A 22,114-nucleotide genomic window follows, 5' to 3' on the forward strand; every position below is an offset into this window, starting at 1 on the left:
CTAATTCTACTCACTAATCATACTAGAAATCAAGAAATCCATTAAATCTAGACTAGCAAGCATGAAATTGAAAGATTAGAAAGAGAGAATCAAAGACTAGAACAATCAATTGAACAATCAACAAGTAAATTAAGGATCAAAGTAACTTAAGTAAAATCAAGAAGAATTCAAGAATTGAAGGAATTAAAGAACAATCAACAATCACAACAAAAGCGAGAATTAAGAAATTGAATTGAATTGCACAAAATTAGAAGAAGAGTTTAGAGAATTACAACTTTGATGCTTCAATGGAGGAGAGTTTCTCTCTCTAGAAATGCTGAAAAACTAACTTTGAGAATCTAAAAATTTCAACTAAAATTCTACACAAATAAAATAAAATGAAAAATCTATTTATAAGTTTTCCCAAATAGAAGCCGAAATTCGAAAAAGAGCAGCCCGCGCAGCCATTCGGGCACACAGACCCTCTGTGCGACCGAACGTAAAAGACCCATTCGAGCAAACACTAAGACCTGTGCGAGCGAAGGCAGCGAAGAACACTTCCTTCGTCATGTGCGACCAAACGAGGAACCCTGTTCGGTCGAATGGGATTTCTTTGGCTCGAACAGAAGGGCCTGTGTGGGCGCACAACTCTTGTGCGGTCGAGTAGAAAACCTGTGCGGTCGCATCCCAAATTTGAGACATTCTGCCTCCAAAAATCCACTTTGTGCGACCGAAAAAAAAGGAACGTTCGGTCGCACAATCCCTGTGCTGTCGAACATAAAGACCGTGCGGTCGCTTTCCAAATTTGAGACATTCTGCCCCCAAAATCCATTCTGTGCGACCCAACAACAGAGCATGTTCGATCGCACAAAACTGGATATTCCTTGATGCCCATTTACACTCCTCTGTCCGGGCACACAAATGATCACTCGATCGCACAAGCCCTGTTTTGGCTTGACTCTCTTGTTTTCCATCACTTTTCATCATAATCACCTATAAAGCACAAGATGGAGCGAAACTTATAAAATTCACACAAAAAGCTATAAAAACAATAAAAAATCATAAAAACTAACATAAAATCCGAAGCTAAGAGCGATATAAATGTCGCTCATCAAACTTCCCCAAGCTAAGCGTTTGCTAGTCTCTAGCAAACTAAACGCAATTAGGGAAGAATGAGGAACTATTAGAATCCTAAAAACTGACAAAAAAAAAAATCCAGCAAATCTAATCAAGGCAAGACCTAAAAGAAATGGAAAACAAACCAAGAAAAGAAAGAAAGAAAAGAAGAAGAAAAGAAAAGAGAAGAGAAGAAAGCAAAATTAAACTACAAAATCCAAGATAGGGCATTTATTATGGAACCAGTATAAAAGAACACTAATATTACCAATCAAATAAATTAGTACAAGCTAACTAATGTCCTAAATCGAGTGAAAGATTCAAGTGCCAAGCAAAGTGAACTAAGGGTGAACACTAATCAATTCCCCTTCAACAGAGCATACCACGTCAAATCTCTAGATCTTTTCCACCCTTGAAAGTAGCGTCTCGAGACACCGCGAAGGTGCCGGAGAAAATAAAATAGGCTACCCGACATCTTAGCATAACAATCCCATTCCATAAACTTGACCAAATCCTCCCTCCACCGACAATGACTCAACTCTAAAGGGTCAAGAGGACTTTTTAGGGTGTAAAGTAGGCTAGGGGTAAGGTGCAGAACAAATTTGGTGATTTGGTGCTCATACCTAAAGTGAAGCGCAATGATAAGACTCAACTCAAGCATATTGAACCAAAAACAAACTCGTACCACTTATTTGGGGTACCCCCAAGCTTATTCAACAACAATTCTAAACTACAACTCTTTTTGCACTTTTCTTGATTTGATTTTCTCTTTTTTTGTGTGTTTCAATTGAAACTTTTCTCATGCCTTGTTTTTCTCTATTTTTGGCTTTTTCAAAACTTTTATTTCTCATTTTTTTGCTTTTGCATCATTTATTCACTATATACAACACATTTCCCAAACTTTGCCATTTATACCAATAAACATCATTCCTCAAATATGCATAATCATTTAAAACTATCAAGCATCATAACACAAAGCTTCACTATCACTTCTAAGGGTGAAAATAAAACAAAGGCTATTAGGCTTGTAATGTGCTCATAAGAAATGAAGGGGAAAGGCTCAAATGGCTAGAAAAGGGGGCAAATTCAAACAAAAACATATGAGAAAAATAGAAAATAAAGTCATAAACTAAAAAGAAAAATAGTCACCGAAAGAAATGCCTCTATCGTCCCTAAAGTAGTTCGGTCGCGGTCTCGGGAAGGAAGTAGTCAAATTCGGGAAGTAAGAAAGTCAATGCCAAGGATCCATGCAACTCAATATATATGTATATGTGTTTGGGCTAATTTGAATATGAACCTCACATGGGAGCAAATACCACTCTCTCTGGTTTCAAGTCACTAGAGAGATCGACACCATCTTAATTACCACAAGCCAAGGGTTCAAGACGCATGCTACCCAAAGTTCTAACAAACTTCCTTAACACCAAATCCTAAATTTGACCCAAGACATTAAAAATCGTGTAAGCATTTACCAATTGGGAATAAAAGCATTCTAGTCTACAAGTTCCAATTTTATTTGCCCAAATCAAGAATATCGCCTAAGAAAACCTAGAAAAACTTGCCTTGAAAAAAGGAAAGGAGAAAGAAGAAAAAGAAAGAACATAAGAAAACACACCAAAAAGGAAAACAAAAAGAAACAACCAAAACAAACGAAAAGAAAAGAAACTAAAATCAAACTAAAAACAAAGAAACTAACATATACAAGTGCACATAATGGTATGGTTTCCAAGACATGAGCATCACAAATAGGCAACTACACAACAAAACTCCCCCCAAGCTAGAATAAGGTAATGTCCCCAAGGCCTAAAACTAAACAAGGAGGGGCACAACTACCCATCCAACCAAATGCCCCATATGCAAGATGCCCGTCCCAAATAACGCATGTGAGATAGAAGGATATTACCGGAAATGTCGTGGGAGCAAGTCCCGCAAAGAACCAGTAAAAACCGAACAAACTCACCAAAATATCGACGAACAAGGCATAGGTGGTGTGAGGGGGTCGAAAAGCACGAGGCTAATGCATGACCTTCTCCCTCGTGGGTGTGACGTCGTCAGATCAAGTGTAGTTAGATTTCCTGTGAGTTTACACCCAATCGACTAGTAATATAGGAGTCGCCATTCAGTTTTTAAGACAATGAGAAAAACTGACAAAACCCGGTTATCGTGACATAAAGGTAGTGAAATTATGTTCGACCACGACGACCATAGGTTCCCTTGTGATCCCTTGTGTGGGGATCGCTCAACGTACACCCGCAGGGCAGAGATTGAGAGTTCGGGGGACTGTAACTACCGAGAGGAGTGCTCATCGATAACTCCAGAGGCAGGTTATCCTTACTAGCTCAGCATAAATAATTGAAGGGACATGCGTTTAAACTATTAAACTACTTTGAATTGATTTTAGCAATATGCAACACATAATACTAAATCGATCGTGATTATCTTATTTAGATTGATTTAAGGTACCTAGCATGATAATTCAATTGTTCCAAGGTATTATCTTATTAGGCGTGATAGATCAATCAAATTAATAGTTTAACAATTTTATAAAAGGGTGATGAAAGCGATTAAATTATGCGAAGGGACACATTACAACGCACCCTTGAGAGGTGCGTCACGGTTCTCAGAAAACTAACCACTTGGCTTTGCTATTTCTCCTTTTATTCAACGAATCTCGGGTTTTTGAGCAGTGTTCCAGTATTTAGGCTATTCATCAGCTACAGGGGACAGGATACGTTCTGTTCGACTTTTGGGTCGATTGCGACAGAACGCGGGATCAATTTCGCAGCGTGAGGCTTAGGCTTAGGGTTGGAGTCAATACTCAGATTATGAAATGTGTGTTGTGTTCACGTCGGTTTTGAGGCTGTATTTATAGGGAAAGAGTTTGTGGAAAGATATATCTTTAGAATCCGAACCCAAAGAGAATTCGGAGACGACACGGCCCCAGGTATTTTCAGTGCCCAGGGTTGGGCGCCGATGATTTCGGCGCCTAGACCCAGGCGTTGAAAATAGGGTCTGATCCGAGCCTTTTGTCAGATTTGGACTCTTAATCACGGAGCTTTTTAGACGTATCCGAGTTTCTTAGTGCGTATCAACTTATGACGGAATGCGTCTGGGCCCGTTACGAACTCTAGGTTCGTTAGGAATTTAATTAATACGTAACTCTTATTTTCGAATTATAACAGGAATAGAATTCCTTTTGCCAATTCTATCTCTTTTAGGACTTATGTTGGAGTGCAACACCTAATTCTGACAGATTTCTATCTTTTATGTATTTCCACTTTTAACAACTACTTCTTACGACAGTTACCATTTTTAGCAGGTTTCTATAAATAGCAGGTTTGGCTGAAATGAAAAGGGTGACCGAGATTCGTTATTTTATAGGAGATGAGTTGCCAAGTGGAGATTTATGTTCTCATCATCGAACCTTCCCTTTCGTGAATGGGGACAAAAGTAGGTGTCTACAGTTAGCCCCCACTTTGACTGAGTCTTGGAGTAAGACGATGGTCAAAGTATTAGACGGAGTGCGTCATATAAGCCATGGTGTATGTGACCTGTTTGCGAGGGTCTCACGAGCCCCCGAGTGATAACATTTGACCTAAGGGTCATCACTTAAAGTGTTAACACATTCGTCACGTGTCGTTGGAATCTGTTAACCAATAGTATAGAGACTCCCTCACTTTGTCATTGGAAGTATCTAAAGATGTATAGAAACTCCCTCACTTTGTCATTGGAAGTATCTACAGATGTTTTCGAAATCAAAGCTATAAAGTGTAACCAGGCCTGGCCAAGCCCAATCATGAGGTAAAAATGTTTTTAAAGATTCTCAATTTCAGGGTTAGCTAAACGAGAAAACCCCCTTGTTTTTATAGGACGTAAAACGAAGGAAAATCCAGCACATCTCTCTTTTTTGGAAAAACGGAAAACATATCCTTTGATTTTTGGAAAAAGGGAAACTATCCTTTGATTTTTGGAAAAGGGGAAACCATCTTTTGATTTTTGGAAAAAGATAAACCATCCTTTGATTTTTGGAAATAGATAAACCATCCATTGATTTTTGGAAAAGGGAAACCATCTTTTGATTTTTGGAAAAAGATAAACCATCTTTTGATTTTTGGAAAAAGATAAACCTGGAAAAGTTATTGCTGCAGCGACTAAGGACCTGCGCGGTTAGTGACGCAAACCCCGCCCGCTGAAGGTGGGCGAGCCTGTCCGCTGAGGGTGGACGCCCCGTCCGATAGAAGTGGACGAATCTGTTTTGATGTTTTTGAAAATAAGGACCTACGCGGTTTGTGACGTAGACCCCGCCGACTGAAGATGGCGAGCCTGTTTTTTTTTTTTTGAAGAATTTATTTTCTTTTCATTTTTCAAAAACTGAGGACCCGCGCGGTTTAGGGACGCAGACCCCGCCGGTTGAAGATGGCGAGCCTGTTTTTGTTTTGTTTTGAAGAATTTTATTTTCTTTCGAGGGATGCTCGGATTTAGTTACAAACTGAACGTGGGTTGACAACGTGGTCATCATCTTTCATGGTTTTGAGCTAGTCTTTACGGCTCAATTTTGCCACTACCTGGGTCCTTGATTAGGGGACTATGTATAAGTATCAACAGCGAGCTTTATCTTGAGGTCGTAATCTGGTTTTATCTTTTGAGATTATCCAAACACGGGACTTCGTACAGCGTAGTTTGGGAATATTGTTTTAACTTTGCATACTCTCTTTTGAAATATATATTTTCTTTCGAGCCCCCAAGCACTCGTGCTTGACGGTCATTTCTTGTCAAAGAGGTTCCTTGGGGATACGCATTTTGTAATGTCCTTGATCGTATTTGGGATCGTGCTCGTAAGTGCGAGCGATCTTTGAAGTGGTGTGCTACTCTTAACAAAGCCGTGAGGTGCGACTTTCAGTAAAGAAATCGGCAATTTTCGAGTCGAATGGATACGGCAGGGCCCTATAGAAGTTAGGGCCTTTTTTGAGCCTGGGTTCATTTTCGGCGCCCAGGCCTGGGCGTTGAAATAATTCACGGCCTAGGTTGGGCGTTGAAAATGTTGTTTGGGCTGGTCTTTTGATGACACAATTGGCCTCTTGTTGGAAATTTTACGTATTCTCTTCTCTTTTTGTTTTTCTTTTCTTTATTTTTGGAACGTAGAATTTTGGGGATCACAATGAGTTGAGCTGATTTTCAGCGCCAGGGCTGGGCGTCGGAATATCTGGCGGCCTGATCCTCGGCGTTGAAGTGCGTCCCAGGCAGGACTTTCTCGTGATGATTTATCGAGAAGCCGTAGCCGATTGGTGGACTACGATGTTTGTCGCTTTGGGTCGATTATTTAAAGGATTTGTTGCTCTTAAGGCGTACAACTATTGCAATAGTCGGGCGAGTCTATATGGCCCGAGGAACATACTTTGAGGCGTAAGACTTTGATCGCGCTTGTTGTTATTTTTGAACGTATATTTTTTCTTTTGAACGTGTTCGTGAATGTTCGATACTTAGAATGTATGTGCGAATGAGCGTTCATAGAATGGCCGTTGCGTGCGGTCCATTAATCAGTTCGCTTGAATCAATTTTTTTTTTGAGCAATGACTGATGTTGAATAATTTGCTTGGAAGCTTGATAGGGTTCAGGCCCATTCATGAAGTGGGATCAAGCATCGTGCCCTTTTGATCGTTCAAACATTTGCTTTGAGACTTTTTTTTTATTTTGCTATGGTCGTTTCGTAGCTTGGAGCCCCCAAGTATGCATGTTAGGATGCTTCCTTTTGGCGTATGATTTTTGTAGGTTCTTTCGAGAAAGATGCCTTGGGGTTCCGCTCGTGTCGGTGCGAGCTATCCCTTCCATGGTAGGTAATATTTTGCTACCTTTAATCCTTAATGTAGAAGTCGTGTGGCTTTCATTTTGAATTTGGGCGATAAGTAATCTTTGGCTCTTTTACACATGCTCTTGGTCGTACCCGCATTAGTGCAATATGCCTTACTCTTTTTTTTTAGACTTGTACCATGGGATGGTTGAACTTATGGTGTGACGTAGGCTTGTGTGGCCTAACAGCGTGTCGTAGAACATTTCTCCAGGTGTTGGGATGTATCAACATTATTATTATTATTATTATTATTATTTTCATTGGAGTATTTCATCACACCTCGTTCAGGTGTTCGAACAAGTGTAGCACCTTCTGCGTGGGTGTGCACGGCTTATTACTTCGTTCGATGCGGGGATTCATAGATGTTCCTTTTTTGTTTTTATCCTTGATTTTTCTTTCGCTTTTGTTTTGGAACGACGTAGACTGTGTAACGGGCGCTCGTAGGGCGAGCGTTATGTGCAGTAGTTTGATCGGAGTTTTGGTGACTCGCGATTTTCAGTTACCCTTGTTAGTGGGGTGACTTTATATATTCTAAGTAGCGTTTAGAATTCGGGAGGGGTTGTAGCCATTCTATAGTTCGTTTTACATGATCAAACCTTAGGATTGTGCCCCTATGACGTGTGTATAGCATTAGCGTCGAGAATTTGTGATAAAATCGTCATTTCGAGCATTTTTAGACTTTTTTTCTCAAGCCCCCAATTGTAGCTACGGGATTGGCTTGGTACTATAATGCTTGGCATATGTTTTTATGCATTCATGGTGACATGGATCATGAATAGTTTGAACCAGACTCGTTTAGTGCGAGGTACGTTCGAGTAGTGATTTGCTACTTCTCTTGTAAATGTCGTATTGTGCGACATTACCATGGTCAAGGTAGTCACATGTTCAAGTATGCCTTGACCAAAATCTAGGTGTCTTTCTTTACCCATAATCATATTTAGAAATCTTTTTGAGTCACTTGCAACATAGACATAAACGCATACTTAGCTTAAACCAACGACACTTTATTATGTTCGAAGAAGTCTTTGAAAATTATTTGAAATTCGAGTCCTACTGTGTACAATCTGAGGTGTCCTAAGTAAGTTGACTTATAGAAGGGTTCGTACAGGATTACATGAGTGAATCAAAATACTGTTACGATTTTTGGAATGCTGTCTAAGGATTTGCTGGAAGCCAGGGTGCAGGCGTCAAGATATTACTTGTGCCTGTGTGGCACATGCTTTTAGGTTTTTAGGGCCATCATTTCCATAATTGCAGCAATATAAACCTCTTTCAAATTGACTTAGATTTACTTGTTGTATGTCTGTACAAAAGGTCAAGGTATACTTAGTTCTTTCCCTAGCTCTTTCAATTTTTAGCCCCCAGTTGCTATTATGTCTTCTCATTAATGATGCTTTCCGATTTCAATTTTAGATGCCCGTGTCATATGTCTGAGTAGGGTGAGCCTCGGTTAAGTGCCAAGTCCTATTGACAATGTCTGATTTTTTCAAAGGGGATTCGCAAGCATTTGAATTACCATGAACGGGTGCCCTGAGTTCGAAGGAACGATGGGGCGATGCCGTAGAGCAATTCTCTTACTGCAAGCTTACTGCCTTTACTACTTGTTGGCGATTATGACTGTGTCTAGTGGTGAAAGAAGGTCTTTAAGTGAGTTACTTTGCTTTAGGGAGGGTCAAGTTGAGTACTTTAGAGGTCATGGACGCTCGCGCTAGCCCCCATTCAATTGAGGCAAAGCGATCTTTTGAGTATTGGCTAAGTGCCTAGGAGTGTGAGTGCTCCTTCTGGCAAGGGTACGTGCCCTTATTTTCTTTCGATGTGTGCTCATTTTGGCATCTTGATGACTTGGATTCTTCCTTTGACTTAAATTTTCTTTCGATTTGGATTGCAAGTAATTAAATTTCAATAAGGGACTCTATTTTTTATTCTTGTTATTCTATAGGCTTTAACATTTTTGCAAATTGGTTAGACCGAATCATGGATTGCCTACGTATCCGCCTTAAATAGATTTAATTTGGAATCAGGTCTTGCGTAGTTCTTAGGCAGAAAATGGTTTCTTAGAATGCCGATTTTAAACAAGTACGTTCGAGTGGAATCGTAATGTTTGAAATAGGGTGAAATAATGCAGTTTATTATTTTTTTAATCTGCTGCTTTGCCGTAAGCCAAAAATTTGTTTTATATATTTTTTTTGAGTACATAAATTTTTTGGTGGTACGTATGTCTGAATATGTGTTGTACCCCCCCAAGTGTTCTTTATTTTTCCGTGTATGTGCGGATAGAATGACGAGCACTTCTGGACAAAATTTGGCAACCAGAGAGAATCAGCGCCCAGGCTGGGGTGTTTAAGATTTCGGCGCCCAGCCCTGGGCGTTGAAAGTGATTTCTGGGGAGATTTCTTGGCGCGTTGCTTCTTTTCGTTTTGTGCCAAATATTTGCGAATCTTTTTTGTGCGCTAAATGCTTCTTTTTCTTTTTAGACAAACTTTAAAGGCGCTTTGCAAAGTTTCTTTTTTATTATTATTTTTTTACGTTAAGCGTAGAATGTACATTTCATTTGTCTTTTTTTTATTCGTGACTCAAGACGGCTTGAAAGATGGGTTGAATGAGATAGGATAATTTGTATAGGTATTAGTCAAGCATGAGGATTGGAAAGGGTAGAAGGTCGTAGAACTTTATGTATATTTTTTTGTGATATGATTTGGATTGGTTGACTCAATTCTTTTCCTTCGTTTACTTGGGTAAATTCCGCACTTTGGGAGGTACGGGTGTGAGGGGGTCGAAAAAGCACGAGGCTAACGCGTGACCTTGTCCCTCGTGGGTGTGACGTTTCTTTTTGTCAAATCAAGTGTAATTGGATTTCCTGTGAGTTTACACCCAATTGACTAGTAATATAGGAATCGCCATTCAGTTTTTAACGACAATGAGAAAAACTGACAAAACCCGGTTATCGTGACATAAAGGGAGTGCAATTATGTTTGACCACGACGGCCGTAGGTTCTCTTGTGATCCCTGGTGTGGGGATCTCTCAACATACACCCGCGAGGTACAGATTGAGGGTTCGGGGGACTGTAACTACCGAGAGGAGTACTCGCTCTTCGATAACTCCAGAGGGAAGATATCCTTACTAGCTCAGCATAAATAATTGAAGGGACATGTGTTAACTATTAAACTAATCTGAGTTGATTTTAACAATATGCAACATATAATACTAGATCGAGCGTGATTATCTGATTTTGATTGTTTTAAGGGACCTAGCATGATAATCCAATTTCTCAACATATTATCTTTATTAGGCGTGATAGAACAATCAGATTTAATTAGTTTAACAGTTCATAAAAGGGCGAGGAAAGCAATTAAACCATGGAAGAGGGACACATTACGACGCACCCTTGAGAGGTGCGTCACGGTTCTCAGAAAACTAACCACTTTGACTTTGCTATTTCTCCTTTTATTTAACGAATCTCAAATTATAGGACATGATACGTTCTGTTCGATTTTTGGATCGATTGCGACAGAACGAGTGATCAGTTTTGCAGCGTGAGGCTTCGGCTTAGTGGTTTAGAGTCAATACTCAGAATAATAATTGTGTGTTGTGTCTTTTTTCACGTCGAACTTAGGGCCCTATTTATAGAAAAGAGTTCGTGGAAAGATAGAATTGTAGAACTCTAATCCACGAGGAATTAGGGAAGAACACGTCCCAGGTATTTTCAGCGCCCAGGTTTGGGCGTCAAAGATTTCGGCGCCCAGCTCTGGGCGTTGAAAATAGGATCCAGGCAATTTCAGCGCCCAGGGCTGGGCGTTGAAATTGATGTTTGGGCCGTTTCTTTGTAAGATTCGGACTCTTAGAATCCAGAGTGTATGAGACTTAATCGAGTCTTTTAGTGCGTATTAATTTTATGACGGAATGCGTCTGGGCCCGTTACAAACTCTAGGCTCGTTAGGATTTTAATTAATACGTAACTCTTATTTTCGAATCGTATTAGGAATAGGATTCTCTCGCAATTTCTATCTCATTTAGGATTTATGTTGGAGTGCAACACCTAATTCTGACAGGTTTCTATCTTTTATGACTTGCCACTTTTAACAACTACCCATTACGGCAGTTACTATTTTTAGCAGGTTTCCATAAATAGTAGGTTTCTATAAATAGCAGGTTTCAGGTTAAATGAAAAGGGGAATTGAGATTCGTTATTTTATAGGAGATGCGTTGTAAAGTGGAGATTTACGTTCTCATCATCGAACCTTCCCTTTCGGGAATGGGGACAAAAGTAGGTGTCTACAGTTAGCCCCCACTTTGACTGAGTCTTGGAGTAAGACGATGGTCAAAGTATTAAACGGAGTGCGTCACACAAGTCATGGTGACCTGTTTTTTTGCGAGGGTCTCACGAGCCCCCGAGTGATAACATTTGACTTAAGGGTCATCACTTGAAGTGTCGACATATCCCTCACGTGTCTTTGGGATTTGTCAACGGATAGTATAGAAACCTCCTCACTTTGTCATTGGAAGTATATAAAGAGGCGTAGAAACTCCCTCACTTTGTCATTGTGAGTAGCTATAGATGTTTTCGAAATTAAAGCTATAAATTGTAATTGGGCCTGGCCAAGCCCAATCACGAGGTAAAAATGTTTTTAAAGATTCTCATTTTCAGGGTTAGCTAAACGAGAAAACCCCTTGTTTTTATGGGAAGTAAAATGAAGGAAAATCCAGCACATCTTCTTTTTTGAAACGGAAAACCAATCCTTTAATTTTTGCAAAAAGGGAAAACCGAAAAAAGTTATCGCTGCAGCGACTAAGGACCTGCGCGGTTAGTGACGCAGACCCCCGCCGGCTAAAGATGGCGAGCCTGTCCGCTAAGGGTGGACACCCCGTCCCATAGAAGTGGACGAATCTGTTTTTGAAATAAGGACCTACGCGGTTTGTGACGTAGACCCCGCCGGCTGAAGATGGCGAACCTGTCCGCTAAGGGTGGACACCCCGTCCGATAGAAGTGGACGAATCTGTTTTGAAATTTGTTTGTGCTTTTTGAAAATAAGGACCTACGTGGTTTTTGACGTAGACCCCGCCTGCTGAAGATGGCGAGCCTATTTTGAATTTGAAGACTTTATTTTTCGAAAACTCAGGACCTGCGCGGCTAGTGGCGCAGACCCCGCCCGCTGAAGGTGGGTGAGCCCTGTCCGCTGAGGGTGCACGTCCCTGAATTCGTTTTTTCAATTTGGTACTCGCGTGGTTCGTGACGCGATCTTGCCTGCTGAAGATGGGCAAGTTCCTATTTCTTTTGTTCATCGTGATTTCTTTTGAGAATTTCTTTTCTTATTCATTCTCGCAGGAGCGAATTCTTTCGAGTGATGCTCGGATTTAGTTGCAACCTGAATGTGGGTTGACAACGTGCTTAGACGGACCATTGTCTCGTGGTCATCATCTTTCATGGTTTTGAGCTATTCTTTACGGCTCAATTTTGCCACTACTTGGGTCCTTGATTAGGGGACTATGTATAAGTATCAACGGCGACCTTTGTCTTGAGGTCGTAATCTGGTTTTATTTTTGAAGACATCCAAACATGGGACTTCATACAGCGTAGTCTGGGAATATTGTTTTAACTTTGCATAATATATATTTTCCTTCGAGCCCCCAAGCACTTGTGCTTGACGGTCATTTCTTGTCAAAGAGGTTCCTTGGGGATACGCATTCTGTAATGTCCTTGATCGTGTTTGGGATTGTGCTCGTAAGTGCGAGCGATCTTTGTAGTGGTTTGCTACTCTTAACAAAGCCATGAGATGCGACTTTCAGTAAAGAAATCGGCAATTTTCAAGTCGAATGAATATGGCAGGGCCCTATAGATGTCAGAGCTGTTTCTTTGGGTCTGGGATCATTTTTGGCGCCCAAGCCTGGGCGTTAAAGATTTCGGCGCCCAGCGTTGGGCGCTGAAAATAATTTCTTACGAGGTTTCTTGATGACTTTTGGCCTCTTGTTCGTTCGTTCTCTTTTTTTTCTTTTGAACGCGTTCGTAAATGTTCGATACTTAGAAAAGATGATATGTATGTGCGAACGAGCGTTCATAGAATGGTCGTTGTGTGCGGTCCATTAATTAGTTTGCTTGAATCATTTTTTTAAAATTTTTTTTGAGCAACGACTGATTTTGAATAGTTTGCTTAGAAGCTTGATAGGGTTCAGGCCCATTCATGAAGTGGGCTCAAACGTCGTGCCCTTTCGATTCTTCAAACATTTGCTTCGAGATTTTTTTTTATTTTGCTATGGTTGTTTCGTAGCTTGGAGCCCCCAAGTATGCATGTTGGGATGGTTCCTTTTGGCGTACGATTTCGTAGGTTCTTTCGAGAGAGATGCCTTGGGGTTCCGCTCGTGTAGGTGCGAGCTATCCCTTCCGTGGTAGGTAATATTTTGCTACCTTTAATCCTTAATGTAGAAGTCGTGTGGCATGCATTTGGGCGATAAGTAGTCTTTGTCTCTTACTCTTGGTCGCGCCCGCATTAGTGCAATGTGCCTTAATTTTTTTAGACTTGTATTGTGGGATGGTTGAACTTATGGTGCAACGTAGGCTTGTGTGGCCTAACAGCGTGTCTTAAAACATTCCTCTGGGTGTTCGGGATATCATTATTATTTTTTGCATTGGAGTACTTCATCACGCCTCGTTCAGGTGCTCGAACAAGTGTAGTACCTTCTGTGTGGGCGTGCACGGTTTATTACTTCGTTCGATGCGAGGATTCATAGATGTTTCTTTCTTTTTATTTTATTATATATCCTTGATTTTTCTTTCGCTTTTGCTTTGGAATGACTTAGACTGTGTAATAGGTGCTTGTAGGGCGAGCGTTATGTGCAGTAGTTTGATCGGAGTTTTGGTGACTCGCGATTTTCAGTTACCCTTGTTAGTGGGGTGACTTTATATACTCTAAGTAGTGCTTAGAATTTGGGAGGGGTTGTAGCCATTCTGAGGTTCGTTTTACACGATTAAAGCTTAGGATTGTGCCCCTATGACATATGTATAGCATTAGCGTCGAGAATTTGCGAAGAAATCGTCATTTCGAGCATTTTTAGAGTGTTTTTCTCAAGCCCCCAATTGTAGCTACGGGATTTGCTTGGTGCTATAATGCTTGGCATACGTTTTTATGCATTCATGGTGACATGGATCATGAATAGTTTAAACCAGACTCGTTTAGTGCGAGGTACGTTCGAGTAGTGATCTGCTACTTCTCTTGTAAATGTCGTATTGTGCGACATTGCCAGGGTCAAGGTAGTCACATGTTGAAGTGTGCCTTGACCAAAATCTAGATGCCTTTCTTTACCCATAACCATATTTAGAAATCTTTTTGAGTCACTTGCAACACTGAGATAAACATGTACTTAGCTTAAACCAACGACACTTGATTATGTTCGAAGAAGTCTTTGAAAATTATTTGAAATCCGAGTCCTACAGTGTCCAATCCGAGGTGTCATAAGTAAGTTGACTTATAGAAGGGTTCGTACAGGATTACATGAGTGAATCAAAATACTGTTACGATTTTTGGAATGCTGTCTAAGGATTTGCTAGAGGCCAGGGTGCAGGCGTCAACATATTACTTGTGCCCGTGTGGCACATGCTTTGGGTTTTTTAAGGCCATCTTTTCCAGAATTGCGGGAATATAAACCGCTTTCGAGTTGACTTAGATTTACTTGGTGTATGTCTGCACAAAAGGTCAAGGTATACTTAGTTCTTTCCCTAGCTCTTTTATTTCAATTTTTTAGCCCCCAGTTGCAATTATGTCTTCCCATTAATGATGCTTTCAGATTTCGATTTTAGATGCCCGTGTCATATGTCTGAGTAGGGTGAGCCTTGGTTAAGTGCCAAGTCCTATTGACAATATCTGATTTTTTTTCGAAGGGATTTGTAAGCATGTGAATTACCATGAACGGGTGCCCTGAGTTCGAAGGAACGATGGGGTGATGCCGTAGGACAATCCTCTTTATTGCAAGCTTACTGCCTTTTCTACTTGTTGGCGATTATGACTGATTCTAGTGGTGAAAGAAGGTCTTTAAGTGAGTTACTTTGCTTTAGGGAGGGCAAGTCGAGCACTTTAGAGGTCATGGATGCTTGCGCTAGCCCCCATTCAATTGAGGCAAACGATCTTTTGAGTATTGGCTAAGTGCCTAGGAGTGTGAGTGCTATTTCTGGCAAGGTTACGTGCCCTTATTTTTTTCCGATGTGTGCTCATTTTGGCATCTTGATGACTTGGATTCTTCCTTTGACTCAAATTTTTCTTTCGACTTGGGTTGCAAGTAATTAAATTTCAATAAGGGACTCTATTTTTTATTCTTGTTTTTCTATAGGCTTTAATATTTTTGCAAATTGGTTGGACCGAATCATGGATTGCCTACGTATCCGCCTTAAATAGATTTAATTTGGAATCAGGTCTTGCGTAGTTCTTAGCCTAGAAAATGGTTTTTTAGAATGCTGATTTTAAACAAGTACGTTCTGAGGTGGAATCGCAATGTTTGAAATAGGATGAGATAAGTGAAGTTCATTATTATTTTAATCTGCTGCTTTGCTGTAAGCCAAAAAATTTGTTTTATTATTTTTTTAGTACATGTATTTGCACAAAAATCTTTTCATGTTTTTTTTTTACGTATATTTGAATACGTGCTGTACCCCTCCAAGTGTTCGTTATTGTCCCGTGTATGTGTGGATAAAATGACGAGCACTTCTGGACAAACTTTTTAGCAAGCAGAGAGAGTCGGCGCCCAGGCTGGGGCGCTAAAGATTTGGGCGCCCAGCTCTGGGCGCTGAAAATGAATTCTGGGCGGATCTTTTTTGGTGCGCTAAATGCTTCTTTTTCTTTTTAGACTAACTTTAGAGGCGCTTTGCAAAGTTTCTTTTTTACTATTCACATTTTTTATTTTTTTTATTTTTACGTTGAGCGTAGAATGTACTTTTCATTTGTCTCTTTTTTTATTTGTGACTCAAGATGGCTTGAAAGATGGGTTGAATGAGATAGGATAAGTTGTATAGGTATTAGTCGAGCATGAGGATTACATCAACCAAGGCCAATGAATAGCATGGGGACGGCTCAAGGGTATATCAACAGGATGTATCCAAACAAGTTATATGGTCATTATGCTAATGGTGGTGTAAGAGCAAGTTTGGGCTTTGGAAATGATGGGCATGACGCACGTGTCAATGACCGTATGTGGTTTGCAGTTGATAACAAGTTCAAGAACAAGAGTCGAGGTAATGGTTTCTTGGGTTATGGCAATGAGAACATGGATAAGTTAAATGAGCTGAACAGGGGTCCCAGAGCGAAGGCGTCTAAGAACCTAAGGATGGGAAAGGGTAGACATCGTAGAATTTTATGATTTGGATTGGTTGACCCGATTCTTTTCCATCGTTTACTTGGATAAATTTCGCACTTTGGGAGGTACGGGCTAAGTATTTCATGGCTCGCTCTTTTCGCTCTCCCTTTGCTCTTTCTATTGTTTTGCTTGGGATTTCTCCCCAACATAAATCCTTCAAAAAAATTTATTTGGGCTAAAAGGTAGATGGTTGTGGTGTTTGAGTCACAAGGCGAGACTGAGTGAGCCTCGTTTGGTAGGCCTATAGTGGACCTTTAACTTTAGTAGGCCTAGGGTGGACTTTTAGCTTTAGTAGGCCTATGGTGAACCTTAAAATTTTCTTACTTTGCAAGCGTATTTAGTCGTTTTCTAAAATGTGCAAATAACATAGATTCGAAATCTTGTTTTCACCCTATTGAAATTTAACGAAAGAATTACATCGAAAATAATTTTTTGTTTCTTTTCAGACTCCAGTTTATGGGATTTAATTGGAAGTTGTGATTTAGACTCGAACTTTCATTAATCTTTCTGATTATAACCCGTGTATGAATACAAGGAGGTGGCCTAGACTCAAAATAATGACGTGGCGTAAGCCTATAATACTTGACCAAGCAACTCTCAGACTTAGGCTAATTGGACCATAACTTTCGTTGGTTGACACTTTAGATTTTAACCCTTGGGTGTTCATTTGTCAAGGTAGTTAATTGGGGAGATCGAATTTTGCTTAATGTTGGCAAGGTAGTTAATTGGGGAGATCGAATTTTTATTTTTGCAAGACTAGAATCATTAGTGCGGCTTCTCTCTTAGTGTGTATTGCTTTACCCCAATGGTAGCCTTATGGCATGCCGATTTGGGTATTTTCATGGTTTGTCATGTTGCATTCATGGAAAATCTTTTAGTCCGTACTTAGGAGTATTTCGAGGAGCGAGTGGCTCGAGAGGACTATGATAGTCGTGACCCAATGTGATCATAAGCCTTGAGGCCATTAAATTTTTTGCTAACGGTATTGACACCTTAGGTTCACTTTGGGGGTTGTGCGACTATGGGGAAATGATTTTCAGAATGTGACTGTTTCCATTTTGCAAATACTATAATATAGTCTTTTTATTGGTGAGAGAGAGCATTAAGGCCGTAGATTCTTAGCAAGGGATGACAATTACATATGGGTGCTTATTGATTTAAATGTTAGAAAGGGAGACTCAATATGGTTTAACCTTTTAACTTGCAGAACGACACCAAGTATTAGGACCGATTCTATGGATAAGACAACTAAGACTTAGGATTTAGATTGTACTTTGGCATAGCCTAGTCTAGAGTCGAATTTATTTATTTTTTTATTCGAACATTATTTTCCTTGAAAACTCTATTTGACAATTATTTTTTGAATACTTTGCCCATGTGACATTCAAGGTCATTTAATTAGCGTGCTCGGTTTTGGTGCCAAACATTGTCGTCATAGGAGGCCTAATGACGACACAAGGAGTTATTTATTTAATATTTTTTTTTAAGTCGCCTTTAGAGTCGAGTGCCTTTTCATACCCCCTCGCAGCAATTTTCACGAAAAGTTTTTTTTTTCTACGTTTTTTTTATGCGCGGGCACCGAAGCTGCTGCGCCTGACCAAAAGGCCAGGCAGCAACTCCAGCGCCCAGCGTAGGGCGTAAGAAATTATGGCGCCCAGCCAGGGGCGTTGAAAATGCGTCCCTGCCTGGTTCTCGCTTTCTGTTTACGTCTACTTTTTGTTTATGCGACTTTGATTTTGCGTGCTTACCTAATAACGTCCTTTACGCGTTGTGCAGGGTTTGTGGGATTCGTTACAGGCCATCCCGAATGTCGCTTATTTTTGTGGCGATCGTTCGGGTTTGCGGAACACGTATTTCGGTAGAACTCTTTGGCCAATTGGTTAATGAATGTTTGGGCAATTTTTTAAGGTCGTTGGTTTTCTAGGATGGTTTGTCACACAATCATATATTTCGCTACACATAACTAACATTACATCATGAGGCAATAATAATATGTCATGTAGTTTTATGATAGGCTTCTATGGGTAGCATTTGCGCCTGGCTTGGTACCGCTTCTATCGCAGATCCAACACATACCCCGGTCGAGGTAGTGCCTTCAACAGACGAATTTCGCCCAAGAGGCCAATCACGATGCAAGCCAAGGGGGCATGCACCAATGAGAGGGACCTAATGGGCGAACGATTGGGTTTGGGACGGGTATACTACTAGCGAAAGTGCCGAGTGGACAACATTCGAAGCGTATGCACCCCCTGGTTCGCGATGGGTATCCTTAGTCCTAACTCCCTAAGGGAGCCAAGATTCGTTACGCGGTTCTGCCCGTTCACATTAATATGCTGATTTTCAGGTCGTCCCAACTTGATGGGGAAATAAACGCCGGGTAGGATCGTTTCACCCTTCGGCTATTTTGATTACCTACAAGCACGAGTATTTCCTTCACTATCCCCAGTGGAGTCGCCACTGTGAGGGGGTCGAAAAAGCACGAGCCTAATGCGTGACCTTGTCCCTCGTGGGTGTGACGTTTCTTTTTGTCAAATCAAGTGTAATTGGATTTCCTGTGAGTTTACACCCAATTGACTAGTAATATAGGAGTCGCCATTCAGTTTTTAACGACAATGAGAAAAACAGACAAAACCCGGTTATCGTGACATAAAGGGAGTGCAATTATGTTTGACCACGACGGCCGTAGGTTCCCTTGTGATCCCTGGTGTGGGGATCTCTCAACATACACCCGCAAGGTAGAGATTGAGGGTTCGGGGGAGTGTAACTACCGAGAGGAGCACTCGCTCTTCGATAACTCCAAAGGCAGGATATCCTTACTAGCTCAGCATAAATAATTGAAGGGACATGTGTGAACTATTAAACTAATCTGAGTTGATTTGAAAAATATGTAACATATAATACTAGATCGAACGTGATTATCTGATTTAGATTGTTTTAAGGGACCTAGCATGGTAATCCAATTTCCCAACATATTATCTTTATTAGGCGTGATAGAACAATCAGATTTAATTAGTTTAACAGTTCATAAAAGGGAGAGGAAAGCAATTAAACCATGGAAGAGGGACACATTACGACGCACCCTTGAGAGGTGCGTCACGGTTCTCAGAAAACTAACCACTTTGACTTTGCTATTTCTCCTTTTATTTAACGAATCTCAAATTATAGGACAGGATACGTTATGTTCGATTTTTGGATCGATTGCGACAGAACGCGTGATCAGTTTTGCAGCGTGAGGCTTAGGCTTAGGGGTTTAGAGTCAATACTCAGAATAATAATTGTGTGTTGTGTCTTTTTTCACGTCGAACTTAGGGCCCTATTTATAGAAAAGAGTTCGTGGAAAGATAGAATTGTAGAACTCTAATCCACGAGAAATTAGGAAAGAACACGTCCCAGGTATTTTCAGCGCCCAGGTCTGGGCGTCAAAGATTTCGGCGCCCAGCTCTGGGCGTTGAAAATAGGATCCAGGCAATTTCAGCGCCCAGGGCTGGGCGTTGAAATTGATGTTTGGGCCGTTTCTTTGTCAGATTCAGACTCTTAGAATCCGGAGTGTATGAGACTTAATCGAGTCTTTTAGTGCGTATTAATTTTATGACGGAATGCGTCTGGGCCCGTTACGAACTCTAGGCTCGTTAGGATTTTAATTAATACGTAACTCTTATTTTCGAATCGTATTAGGAATAGGATTCTCTCGCAATTTCTATCTCATTTAGGATTTATGTTGGAGTGCAACACCTAATTCTGACAGGTTTCTATCTTTTATGACTTTCCACTTTTAGCAACTACCCATTACGGAAGTTACTATTTTTACCAGGTTTCCATAAATAGCAGGTTTCTATAAATAGCAGGTTTCGGGTGAAATGAAAAGGGGAATTGAGATTCGTTATTTTATAGGAGATGCGTTGTCAAGTGGAGATTTACGTTCTCATCAACGAATCTTCCCTTTCGGGAATGGGGACAAAAGTAGGTGTCTACAACGGGCTAAATATTTCATTGCTCGCTCTTTTCGCTCTCCCTTTTCTCTTTCTCTTTAAGTATTTCATGGCTCGCTCTTTTCGCTCTCCCTTTTCTCTTTCTCTTTTTTCTTTTTTTGCTTGGGATTTCTCCCCCTTTTTACTTGGGCTAAAAGGGTAGATGGTTGTGGTCTTTGAGTCACGAGGCCAGACTGAGTGAGCCTCGTTTGGTAGGCCTGTAGTGGAGCTTTAATTTTGTTAGGCCTAGGGTGGACCTTTAAATTGTCTTACTTTGCAAGCGTATTTAGTCGTTTCTTAAAATGTGCAAATAGAGTCGATTCAAAATGTTGTTTTTACTTTATTGAAATTTAACGAAAGAATTACATCGAAAATGATTTTTGCTTCTTTTCAGATTCCAGTTTCCGGTATTTAATTGGAAATTATGATTTAGACTCGAACCTTCATTAACTTTTCTGATTATAACCCGTGTATGAATACAAGGAGGTGGCCTAGACTCAAAATAATGACGTGGCGTAAGCCCATAATACTGACCAAGCGACTCTCAGACTTAGGCTAATTGGACCATAACTTTCGTTGGTTGACACTTGGGTGTTCATTTGTCATGCGCCATTTTGCTTAATGTTGGCAAGGTAGTTAGTTGGGGAGATCGATTTTTCATTTTTGCAAGACTTGAATCATTAGTGCGGCTTCCCTCTTAGTGTGTATTGCTTTACCCCTACGGTAGCCTTATGGCATGCCAATCTGGGTATTTTCATGGTTGGTCATGTTGCATTCATGGAAAATCTTTTAGTCCGTACTTAGGGGTATTTCAAGGAGCGAGTGGCTCGAGAGGACTATGATAGTCGTGACCCAATGTGATCATAAGCCATGAGGCCATTAATTTTTTTGCCAATGGTATTAACACCTTAGGTTCACTTTGGGGGTTGTGCGACTATGGAGGAATGATTTTCAGAATTTGACTGTTTCCATTTTGCAAATACTATAATATATTCTTTTTATTGGTGAGAGAGAGTATTGAGGCCGTAGATTCTTAGCAAGGGATGACAATTACATATGGGTGCTTATTGATTTCTTTTAAATGTTAGGAAGGGAGACTCAATATGTTTTAACCTTTTAACTTGCAGAACGACATCAAGCATTAGGATCGATTCTATGTATAAGACAAGTAAGACTTAGGATTTAGATTGTACCTTGGCATAGCCTAGTCTAGACATTATTTTTTATTCGAAAATTATTTTTCCTTGAAAACTTTATTTGAACATCATTTTTTGAATACTTTGCCCATGTGACATTCAAGGTCATTTAATTTGCATGCTCGGTTTTGGTGCCGAACATTGTCGTCATAGGAGGCCTAATGACGACGCAAGGAGTTATTTATTTTATAAGTCGTTCTTAGAATTGAGTGCCTTTTTCATACGTCCTCGTAGAAAATTTGTTACGAATTTTTTATTGCTACTTATATTTTGTGCGCGGGCACCGAGGTTGCGGTCCTGGCCAAAAGGCCAAGCAGCAACTTCAGCGCCCAGCAGGGGCATTGAAATAATTGGCGCCCAGCCAGGGGCGCTGAAAATGCGTCCCTGACTGGTACTCGTATTCAGTTCGTCTATTTTTTTTTGTATATACGACATAATTTTGCGTGCTTGCCTAATAACGTCATTTGCGCGTTATGCAGCGTTGTGGGATCCGTTACAGGACGTCCTGGGCATCGCTTATTTTTGTGGCGATCGCCCGGGACCGCGGGACACGTATTTAGGTATAACTCTTTGGCCATTGGTGTTTATGAATGTTTGGGCAATTTTTAGGGTCGTTGGTTTTCTAGCGTTATTTGCCACACACAATCACAACACAATCAAATAATTTGCT

Source organism: Spinacia oleracea, chromosome 5 (assembly GCF_020520425.1).
Source record: "Spinacia oleracea cultivar Varoflay chromosome 5, BTI_SOV_V1, whole genome shotgun sequence".
NCBI classification, from domain to species: Eukaryota; Viridiplantae; Streptophyta; class Magnoliopsida; order Caryophyllales; family Amaranthaceae; genus Spinacia; species Spinacia oleracea.